At 38.4% G+C, this 12,035-nt stretch overlaps 1 long non-coding RNA gene across 1 annotated transcript; it reads left to right on the forward strand.

Annotated features, from left to right (window-relative positions):
* Nucleotides 1–2,450: 2,450 nt before the first annotated feature.
* On the forward strand, nt 2,451–4,255 carry LOC118600276. The gene is made up of 2 exons (XR_004949900.1): nt 2,451–2,981; nt 3,426–4,255. It is a non-coding gene; the product is annotated as an uncharacterized LOC118600276 (long non-coding RNA).
* Nucleotides 4,256–12,035: the final 7,780 nt, after the last annotated feature.

A 12,035-nucleotide genomic window follows, 5' to 3' on the forward strand; every position in this document is an offset into this window, starting at 1 on the left:
TAGGAGCCCACTCAAGTCCGTGTGCGGCCCCATTAAAGATGCTCAGCCAGGCGGATGGGGGCCGAGGACGGGGAGATGGCGTGGAGGGATCGGTCTGTTTGCGGGGAGGCTCGTTCCTGCAGGTTTTGGTTACCCTGTCGGCGTCTTTACGTCTTCAAATGTGTTTGCTTAGTGGGGCTGAAAAAAGCAATCTGTAAAAAATAGATAAGGCCTGAAGCTTTAGACTTACTTTGTGTCGCTTTAAACCCTCTGAAGGTTTTTCTTCCTCTGTAATGGCTTCTGCTGGAGAATTTGTAAAGATGTTTTATATTATAGCACTTTTTAAAGAAGATTATACACACTTTTAGGCATATTTTGATATATAATAAATATATAATAAATATATAAATATGTGATTTTTATTGTTTTTGTTTTAGAAAATTTCTTCAAAATTACTGATCACAGTTCAGACAATTGTTGTCCTTTATCAAAAGTATAATTCTGCTGTTTTTAGTGTCATTTTCTGGGACATAGTTTTCGTCAGAGCAGCTAGACTGTTGGTGCCCCGAACCCCCGCCATCCCTTCGTTTATGAACTCTCCTGCTAGCTTACACCGCCTTTCTATGTTTAAATTAGTGAAAAAGCTAGCTCAATGTTTAATTAGTGGCTGAACTCCTAAATAGCCAAAATCTCTCAGTAAACTAGATTGGTCAAAAAAGTTAACCTGTTTCTAAAATGGAAGCTAAATTCTGAATTAGCCTAAAACCCCATTAAATAAGAAACTAACCAAAAACGTTAGCATTTTGCTAGAATAAAAGCTAAACTCTAAATATGCCTAAAAACTCCGGTAGATAACAATTAGCCAAAAAAAATGTTAGCATACTGCTATAGTATTTGGAAAAAAATCAAAATTAGCATAAAAAATTCAATAGAGGCCAAAAAAAAAAAAAAAAAAAAAAACTAGCTTGTTGCTTAATTACTAGCTGAACTCCTACATAGCCTAAAACTCCTCAGTAAACTAAATTAGTCAAAAAAAGTTAGCCTGTTTCTAAAATAGAAGCTAAATTCTAAATTAGCCTAAAACCCCAGTAAATAGCAAATTAGCCAAAAACGTTAGCATGTTGCTAAAATAACAGCTAATCTCCAAATCCGAAGCCGCAGGTTGCAGACCCCTGATCTATTTGGACCTTGTGGCTTGCCGTAGTAGCAGCTACCTTTAAGATTTTTCAAACTGTATTTTTTCATCTGCTGATTATTCATAATAAATAAATTAATTTTAAGCTTAATTTTCTAATTCTATATACTTAAGCATTAGAAAAATGACACAAGATCGTGTAAAAAACATTTTTATTGGAGTGGGTCTTTAAAAAAGATTTTAGAGAAGTCACAGACAAATTCTAATGTACAGTTTTAGCACATTGCTTTAAAATTCTCAAAGTAAAAAAATCCTATTTACATATTTGCAACAGATATGATCAAGTTATCATAAGTTAATAAGCTGAAGCAAAAAATAATTAAAAAAATATGTATTTTTAAACAAAACTCACTTTGCAGGACGATTTTTGTAGTTGATCTCCTGTTTTAGCAAAAAGTACCACACCTGAAGTTTGTTTTATTAAGTATACTTGAGTATAAGTATAGCAAGTCTACTATAGACCATGTAAGTGTAGTGTAGGAAGTAACTGAATACTTCTTCAGACTAAAATGGACAGATTTAAGTTCTCATTAAATCAATAAACAATAAATTTCAAGTATTTTGGCTCCATTTTAGCATCGACTAAGTGTACTTGTAGTACATTTACTTTTGCCAAGGCTACTTTAGAAACATCTCAGGAAGTATTCTGTCCTACACCTCCGTGGAGATCCACTCCAGAACCTTTGCTGACTTGACGGTTGCTCCGTTGATGCTCTGAAGAGAGGAAGCTCTTGTCAACACAAGACTCCATCAATCGTCCCCATCGATCTCTGTAATCTCATCGTAATCTCTTTAGATTGAGATCTTAAAGACATAGGCAGCCTTTTTCTTGATTCCTTGGTTCCTTGATTTTGGTCTCACCTGACATCAGAACTGAATCCTTCAGATGTTCTCCGTGTTTTACCTGAAATCCTTGAGGAGATCCTTGTGTGAGTTCTAAATGATGATTGCTGCAAATCCATGAAGTGAGATGGAGCATCAGACAGAAGGACAGTTATTTTCTTTCAACTATACACGAGGCTTTTTGCGGCTCAGTCCAGCCTCGGCGGTCTTGGACCACGCCGTGATTTTGATGAAGACTTTGGAATCAGATTGATTGATAGATAACAATTCTTAGCTTAGTAGCTGCAGAAAAGACAGACAAAGATCACATATTGACTCAGTAAAATGCAGCCAATTTTTTACTTTTTTGAGCTATTTTAATGTAGGATTGAAATGTTTCTCCACAAAAGCAGACAAGTGCAACCTTTGAACAGTGGGGTCACTATTTGGCATAAAAATATGAATCTACTCTGACTGGTATCAACACTAGAGTCACTCATTACCTCTCTCCCCTGAACCGCTGCAGGTTGCCTTGACCTTTGCTGATTAGATACGTGTCATTGTGGAGCTGAACTGGTGTTTTCAATGATTTCAGCCAATGAAAACACAGTTCTACAACCCGTTCTGTTTCAGTTCAGGGCTAATTATTGCTAATTATTGCTATGAATGTGTCAATATTGTGAAATTCTGCAGTAGGAAGGAAATCTGTGAGGCTAGGAGATGCTGTCTGCTTGTAGTCTGACACATCAGGCTTGTTGTCAAGCACCCCCTAACACACACATACACAACAACCTCTGTTCCCACTGTGCCACAAGTCATTTAACCTTGACTTGCTCGGCGAGGCGCAGTATTTACCTCAGAGTGGCTCAGTGGTATGCATTGATGTCACCATCAATCCCCACAGTCTGCAGGGAGATCCTGTAGGTTCACATGTAAACAAGAGCAGCTTCCATCAAGATGAAGGCTTTGGTCTGAACCCGTTCAGGTGAGAAACTTCAGGTTTTGCTGCAAATGTGACAATGGCAAAGAATGACAGGCATTTCCCTTTAACACTTCGACGACAGCAAAATAACACGTTCTTCAAACTACACAATTAACACAACTACAGTGGATTCTGATGCTGACAAAAGGGAATTTCAGCACAAATAATTCAAATTTCAACATGTTTAATGAACGTGTTTGTAAGTAGAGCCCAAGTACTGTCTTAGAAATGTGCGTAGTGATGGACGAACATGATTTTGAACGCATTTCCATATATGTTTAATTGAAATAGTCGCTTAAACGCTACTTTCTGATGGCGATGTGATCGTAGCTTCAGAGTTAGGGTTCTATTAACCCTTTAACATTGGAGCTCCAGTGTTTATGTTCTTTGATTTGCTGTAACTTTTCAACCGTTAACACTATCTCATGGGGTGGTGTCCGGCGGAAGGTGGAGTCTGGATCTCTCCAGGTGTGGCTCCTGCAGGGATCTCCAGCGGGCTGCTTCGACTGGCGCCTAGCAGCCGACCTAGAACTGGTGCAGACCACGGGAATCCGACTGTTTAATTGAAACAAAACCTTGTCAGTGCTGACGAGATGTGATGCCTGCCCAGTGCTCTTGATGTCAAAGTGAAGAAATTCAATGAAGCTGCGGCTGCGGTTTATTGGTACTTCTTACATGGTTAATTCGTGATACATCTGTGACAATTTCACGTCAATGAACACAACTTTTCTCACTTTTTTCCATGGATACTCACATATGACCAATTTTCATCTATGCAATGTGCACAAAATGTACATAGCAGTACAACGTTTATGCAGGTGAGAGGTTGTAGGGACAGAGATGTTGTTTTAGGACCTACAAGCGTCCTGATGGGGTCATCAAATGTCTCAATGGGACTAAAATGAAACCTCAAGAGTTTGCCACATTTTCTTTCTTTTTCTAATTGTGACACTCGGTTAGTGCTGTATTGTGGTGTATTTTAGGGGCATCTGGGATCTGTACCTTTGAGGGGAGTACTGTCATCATTGTGTTGTTGGTTTTGCTTTCTTGTATTCAGTCATATAGTTGTCTGTTTTGATGGTTAAAATTGATCTATTGGTCCTGCTTCATGTTAGCAGCTCTTTGATTTGATCTGATGTTGGATGTTTTGAGATCAAGTATTTCCTGTGAAAATATGGGTAACTTTTAAATTGTATCTTGCAATCCAAGACTTGTGTCCTTTGATGTCATTTTCAATTTTGATTATTTTTATTTTTTTAAATAAATGCCAAATAATAGTTTGTTTTGTTTATTGACATCCATCATTTGTACTGTAGTAGTTGTGACCAATTGTTCATCATGTAAAGAGAAAGAATGAGGATTTGTTTCCTGTGAATACATTTTTTTAATACTCTTCAATCAAAGCTGTGATTTTTTTAAAAAAAATTTTATTCATTTATTTTATCAAGTACTGATAATATTCAATTTTGTGGAAAAGTGAAATGAAAGTGTACTGCTCTCACTTCCTGTTTTGTTTCAGAATATTTTTCATACCTCTCATAGTTTTTGCTTGTCTAGTTAAATCAGATAAAGCGACTCTTGTATCAGGTGTCAAATACTTCATCATTGGCATTTTCAACAGACAGGGATAAATTCTTTATAGCTGTGGCCTATAAGAAGCTCGTTTAAGGTTACCACTCTCTTGCCAGCTATGTCATGATTGCACATTCCCCTCAGAAGGTTGGGACTAATGCCAGGCGGGAGGCAGTTCATTCAGGAGGATCCATGTGCTCATCCCCTCACCTGCCAACCTGCTCCTCATTCCTCAGCTTCCACTGCGGTCAGCAGCGGGATCCGGTGGAGCGCTTCTGTCATCGTTTCAACAAAGCGGGTAGAGGAGTGCGTAGGGTTTGCTTCAGGTTCTTGACCTTTGTCTGGTGTTGAAGAGCAGAGTCACTGACATTCAGGTTTCCACCTGCTTATCACCCCCCTAATCATGAGGTTGACCCTCATCTTTGACCAAGAGACAAACACATTTACATCCCAATACAGTGACATTCATCAAATGTCACAATACACTGATAGGAGTGGAAATCGTTACAAGAACTGAACAAAAAGTATTTGGCTGTCACTATCTGAGTATTTAGCTCCTACAATCCAGCAATCATTTTATCCCACACATAACTATTATTTCTTCTCAAACAATTTCATCTATTCTCCACTCTTTACCTGTATTATTTACACCTGTTTGAGCTGATTATCCATATAAATTACACTTTTAAACAGTCACCATGACAAAGACCAAAGAGCTGTCATAGGACACCACGGACAAGATGGTTCTCCTGATCAAGACTAGGATTAACTAAAGCAAGCACCTTAATGAGAAGAGATCAACTCTTGGAGCAATTATTAGAAAATGGATGAGATACAGGATCACTGATAATCTCCCTCTACCTGGAGCTCCATAACAGATCCCACCTGGTGGAACATCTGATCCCGAGAATGATGAGGAATGGCCTAGAACCAAACGGGGGTCAACGACCTGAAGAGAGCCGAGACCACTGTAACGAAGATTTCTATAGTAACACTTGACATTGTCATGTCCAAAGCTCCTCCTTTGTAAACAGTCAGACTGCAACCTAGCTACCATGACGTAGACCAAAGAGCTATCATAGGACACCATGGACAAGATTGTTCATCTGAACAAGAATGGGATAAACCAATCTACTATAAGCAAACAGCTTGATGAGAGGAGGTCAACTGTTGGAGCAATTATTGTAAAATGGAACAGATACAACATCACTGATAATCTCCCTGCACCTGGAGCTCCATAACAGATCCCACCTGGTGGAACAAATGATCATAAGAATGATGATGAAACAGCCTGGAACCATACGGGGGTCAACGATCTGGAGAGCTGAGACCACTGTAACAAAGGTTTCTATAGTAACACTTGACATTGTCATGTTCAAAGCCCCTTCTACGTAAACAGTCAGAGTGTAACCTATCCATCATGACGTAGACCAAAGAGCTATCACAGGACACCACGGACGAGGTAGTTCACCTGAACAACATCAAAATGCTCTTTCATTGATTTACAATCCTTTACAAATATACAAGACTTAAACACTAGCTAAACTCCAAGATAGCCTACAATTCCCCCGTAAACTAAATTAGTAAAAAACATTAGCCTGTTGCTAAAATACTGTAGAAGCTAAACTCTAAATTAGCCTATAATATATTATAATTATAATATATCAATATTTCAAAAACTGTAAAGTTTGTGAATATCAAAAATACAAGTAGTAATGTCCTGAACGAGATGAACATTTTGATATCAAGATTGCTGAAATTGCTGAAAGTGGATTGAGTTTTTACCTGCTGAATGATTACTTAGCCTTGACACAAAAAACAAGCATAAATCTCCCATTCAGATATATTCTATTGCACTAACACCGTTAAATATAATTTTAAGAGACTTTTATACCTTAAACACAAAAGAACCAAAACATCACAGCTCTTGAGAAGATCTGCATGGAGGAATGGACCAAAATAGCAGCTACAGTGTTTGTTAACTTGGTGAAGACCTACAATAAACCTTGTTTTTTGTTTTAAGGTGGACTTTTGTTATATTTTCTGCACTGTTATACAAATAAATTATTTAAAGATCAAACCATGTGATTCCAGGATTATTTATTTAGCTTTTTGTCATGACTAAACATGTTTCTATGATTAACATTACAGATCAAACTCAGCTTTTTAGGCTACAGAATCTGTAACTGACTTTTTTGGTCCTCTACATGTCATTTAAACATTATTTAAAAATGAAAATCTCTCACTAAAAAATGCTAATAAGTAAAAATGTCTCCTGGAGCTCTTCAACATTAGCATAACAGTTTATATAAGGCCTCCCATCAGTGATAAAACCTGAATTTACAGCAGCCCGTCCCACCAGCAGACATTTCAGCTCTCCGCTGATAATAGGAGTTAATAAGCACAACAACCTAATTACATCTCATAATAGAGATGACTAGCATGTCTCAATAACACAGAGGGAGGTCCCCCATGATAATGGGGTCCACCGCCAGCAGGGTGGAGACCTCCTCGCCGTGACCCTGACACATTCCCCCACATCAAATCAAACCACAGACGCAGACGGGACCGTCACCACGAGGACTCAAGCTTTTTATAACCGGAGAGCCGCGCCGCTTCGCTAAGGAAAGACTGGAGGCCATTAGAGGAAATGTTGGCTCAGTCTTCTGATCACCTTCAATAAATCAACACTATAAAGCCGCATGGACAGTTTAATCACCCACCAGTTTTAATGAGTGTGCATAATCTTTATAGGATGTATCGGTTTACTCAAGCAATTTGTCTCCGATAAGCTAAATTGCAGAAACAGTTATTTTTATGCTCAGGGAAGCCTTTTTAAATAGCTTTGATTGTATTGATGATTTTGATGTATTTTAGGACACACACTTCACATCTGGAAGCTCTTCAGAGAACATCTGCCCTCCGTCTTGCTTCTGTCTTCACTGCAGCTCTGTGGTCAAGCCTCTCTTGGCGTCTTTGATAATGACATGCTTACCTCCTGGAACGATCTCCGCTTGGTTGGAAATGTGACGGAGATGCTCTCTTCTTCTTTGGTCTTCCTGAAGTATTTCTTCTTATTTACAGTTCCGAGAAGCACAGAAATACTCCACCCTGATGAAAACAAAGCTGAGAGTTTAAACTGGAAAGCCTGACAACATCAACGCTCCTGGAAAAAGATATTTACATCAAAACTAAGATGTTATTACTTTTACTATAATTGGAACAATTTTATTTTAAAAATATCATCATTTCCGTTTGTTCAACATACAATTTTGAACAGTTTTAATGAAATTTGAATTATTTCTCTTCTTTTTTACCATATAAATGTGAAAAACAACAATAAATAAAGATTTTAGTTTATATACACCTGATCATCATTTCTGAACTAATCCCATGATTCTTTGCGCTCACATTGAAGCACAGCAACAATTGATTGCTTATAATGAAATATCAATAGTTTTTCTGAATTTCAATAGATGGACGAACTTGACAGAAGATGAAATCTGAAAGAACATCTAAACAAATGGATGAAAAACCTTTTTTGTAGCCCCATCTAGCAAATTTTGTGTACTATGCTGCAATGATTTCCCTTTTTTGGGTTCATTTTTATGTTTTTTAGATGAGTCTGAGTCAAAGTCTAAAAAATACCTATTTGTTCTTCCCTCTTTGGTCATATTTTTAATTCTATTTCTAAATTAAATATTTTTTTCTGTATTTAGTTTCTCTAAAATTATTTATCCAACTCAAAAAAGATTAAAAAGGGAAATTAATTTAGTTAATGGTTGAGGTTCACATCACAGGTTTGTGATGTCCGACCAGCTCACTCCTGATTAATGAGAGTGGTTGCCATAGAAACGATGACTCAGATCAATAACAGCTTACTAACGTTGTCTGGTTACAAAATGGCGACTGAATTGACTTCATTTTGGTAAAACCGGAAGTAAGACATTTTCTATAGGGACGGGTGTTTAGTCCATCTCTATATACGTCAATGGTTGCTCTGTGCCAACGGTATAAATCTGTGATTAGAAGTTATGAACCGGATATTGATAAATCATGTAAAGAAAATGGCACGGTCACTTGATGCCTTGTTATTCCATGTCTGACATATCTTTGTATGGATGTAAATCCTCTGTTGATGGTGTTGCACATGTTTTATTCTTCTTTTTGATTGCTTGAAATAAACCATTTCAAATCAAATCTAAAAGTTTACTCTGAAAGTCTAAAGAATAGCAAGATATAGACCCTACTAAAGCCTTTTTCTATGGTATCTTCACATTGACTGCAGTCAAATGAGCCGCCGTTCACATTTCTGTGGTCAAATCAGCATCACTGGATTTTTGGTGTGAGTTTCATCCAATACTTACGGTAGCAGGACTGAGAACGCTGGAAAATCTCCACCAGACTCCACGGAGCTTCTTGATGTGACCACGGAAATGTGAACGGCGGCTCATTTGACCGCAGTTGGAAAGGATTGTAAATCAATGAAAGAGCATTTTGATGTTAGCTTTCATTATTTTATCAAGAACTCTGAGAAACCAATGATTGAATGTATTGATCACAGTCAATAAACATTGGAGAATTAGCTAAAAGAGTCTTTGGTGAACTGGAAGAAGAAAGAATCAGGATTTTGGAGGAAGTTCTGTCCATGAAGATCTTCACTTCCCTGTCTGAGCTGACATCCGATCAAAACGATACTGCTGGACATTACCCAGATTGATGGACATTCTTATGTAGCAGCGGGGATGATTTATGCTAGAGCTATCATAATCAAACAGGGGCGGAGCTCCAAAAGCCACGCCTCCTCAGAGGAGATTTTGGAAACAGATAAAGATGAAAAATGTCTTTAAGACATTTAGGTTGTGGGATTTTGGTTAAAAATGTCATAATCATAATTAAAACGCTTTTTAAATTAAAAAATTGTCTTTAAATAAGGGACGTTTTTTCATATATTTCCCACTCATTGCGTTCTATTGAGTTGCAGCCGCATTCATATCAAGGACACGCTGTCCAAGCGAGTCGTGACTGACTGAGACTTCAGGTCTTATCTAAACTCTTATAAACATCAAGTATTGGAAAATGGTCTTTCAATCAACTATAAATTAATATCAACTTTTGAAAAACAGATTTAGAGTGGAGAACATCTGCTGTCCTGCACTCTGGAGACTGTGGCTTCAGGCCAGGACTTATGTCCCGTTTCATGTCAGGAACAAAAGAGCCAAACTAAACCCTCCTCATATGTTGCGGCTGTGGGAATTCCGAGCCCTTAACCTGGTCATTAAAGCTCCCTCGTAATGAAAACTTCACCTTGGCTTAATGGCAGCTAACAAAATAAAAACAAAAGGACACGCTTGGAAAGCAAAGTTTTCCTCTGACATTTTTAGGACTACATTCTTGTTTTGCAACACGCTGAACAAGGCCAGACATGACGCGCACACATCTGCCATCCCCTACAGCTTTCTCCTCATTCAAGATATTTGGCTAATATGTTCTCAGCTACAGAAACATCTGATTTATTGGGCTACACAAGGATCTTAACAAACCCGAACCGCATGTGAGCGAGCCTCCTCTTTACCTCAGGGCCTCTCCTTCAGCCCCGCGCGGAAAAATGCACGAGGTGCCGGGGTCAACAAATTCACTGCGGAAAAGGTGCTACAAGTGAGAGCAGCTCGTTTGATCTCAGCGTGGTGCTCGTCTCTAATAATTTAACCGGCAATTGAGGCTATTTTGTTTGGTTGGGCCATTTGTGGAGGCATCATTACCGGGCCGAATTCTGGCATTTATGGGAAAAGGTGGCTGGATCTCTTTGTCGAAGCTAAGCTTGCAGTGCAGGGGTCCTGCTTAAAGCAGCTGTGAGTCAGTAGCCCCGGTGATGAACTTTCAGGGGAGAAGTATAATAACGTTTTTAATGAACACATAGCAGAGGGAGTGTTTTTTTTCCACTTCAAAAGCCCTCTATATAAATGAAAAGCCCTTATTGCTAACAGAAGCTCAGGCTGCATGACGCGTTTCTCAATATATCAGTTTGTCTACAGTCAATAAACGCCTCCGGTTAAAGCGCTCTGTCGTCATTTCGTCCAGATGCACAGAAGGAAAAACTTTATGGTGGAAAAAACACTAATAACTGCTTTAGTGATCCGACTAGTTTCTTTATTTTGACAGGACACATTCGGTTCACTTGTTTCCTGCGATAATACGGGACAAATTTTCCGTCTGAATGCACCCAAGCGGACTCTAGTCCGGGACCAGGAACCGCTCTGTCAAGGTGGTCTCAGTTTGTAGCTCTGAGATTCGTCACACTGAATAGGCTCCATACTCGTAGTGCAACAACTGGACCAAAAGGGCCACCGTAGCCGAGCAATATAGGATGTTAACAGAGTAGGATCAGTTGTGATGACATCAAACAGGAAGTTTATTTGTTATTCCAAAGCATTGGACTTCCATTATTCCGTCTCTCATTTCTTTGCCCTTTCCTTATACTTCCTGGCCAATGACTGAAGATAACTTTAGTCACATGGTTTTGTTTACATGTTTTGGTTTGAAATAGAAAGGTCTGAGCCTAGACCAAACGCAAGGTTCAGGACTCGATTAAACGGACTTTGTCAGGACCAACTGACTTTTCCAGTCTGAATACACCCTCATACTCACTTTTAGGATGGTAAATAAGAAAAAACAATCTTCGTCGTTGATATATTTGGAGTAATAAATTACTAAAATCTCCTGTTTCAACCAAGTGACACCATAGCATCTCCTTAAATCTGCTCAGGATAGCTGAAACTGGGTTTCCCAAAAACACACTTTGGGATAAATTTGTCACATTAGCAGTGACGAAACTCCAGCCTNNNGCAACAAAATAATCACAGAAAAACAAGGCACTTTAATCCAAATAGAATATTTATTTACATTTGAAAATACAAAATAAAAATGTAGGGTTCTTTTATAAATGTCTTTTGAAATAAGTTAAACAAGTTTTTAAAAAAACAAGATTCAAATTTAACAAATAGTTCCAAACTAAATTTGAACTATTTTGGTAGAATAACCCGTTTATGTCTGAGGTCAGGATGCACTGTCTTTAATCTACTACACAAGCTGCGTTTTCATTCCACAAATCTGCAAAACTTTACCGAAATTCAAGAAATGTCAAAAAAATACAAATACACAGTTTCCATTAAATCATAAATATGCAACTAAACACAAACCAATAAATCATTCAAAAACACGGGTGTGAAAAATACTTTGATTTACAGCAGATACATTCAGATTTCTGCCACAGCTCCAACGCTCATCATCATCAAAGGAGACGTCGGCGTCTTATTCATCAAGGTTTATGTTAGTGACTATGGATGAATCGAATTTGGGAAACAGTGGTTGGTGTTTTAAGAGAAGCTGTGAACTCCTCCACATGACACACTCAACTATAGATGAGCTGTGCGATACGGTGGGATTTTTTGTGGCGCCCACTGTGCAGCGACTAGCTAAGCGTGG

Source organism: Oryzias melastigma, linkage group LG20 (assembly GCF_002922805.2).
Source record: "Oryzias melastigma strain HK-1 linkage group LG20, ASM292280v2, whole genome shotgun sequence".
In the NCBI taxonomy this organism is placed as follows: domain Eukaryota; kingdom Metazoa; phylum Chordata; class Actinopteri; order Beloniformes; family Adrianichthyidae; genus Oryzias; species Oryzias melastigma.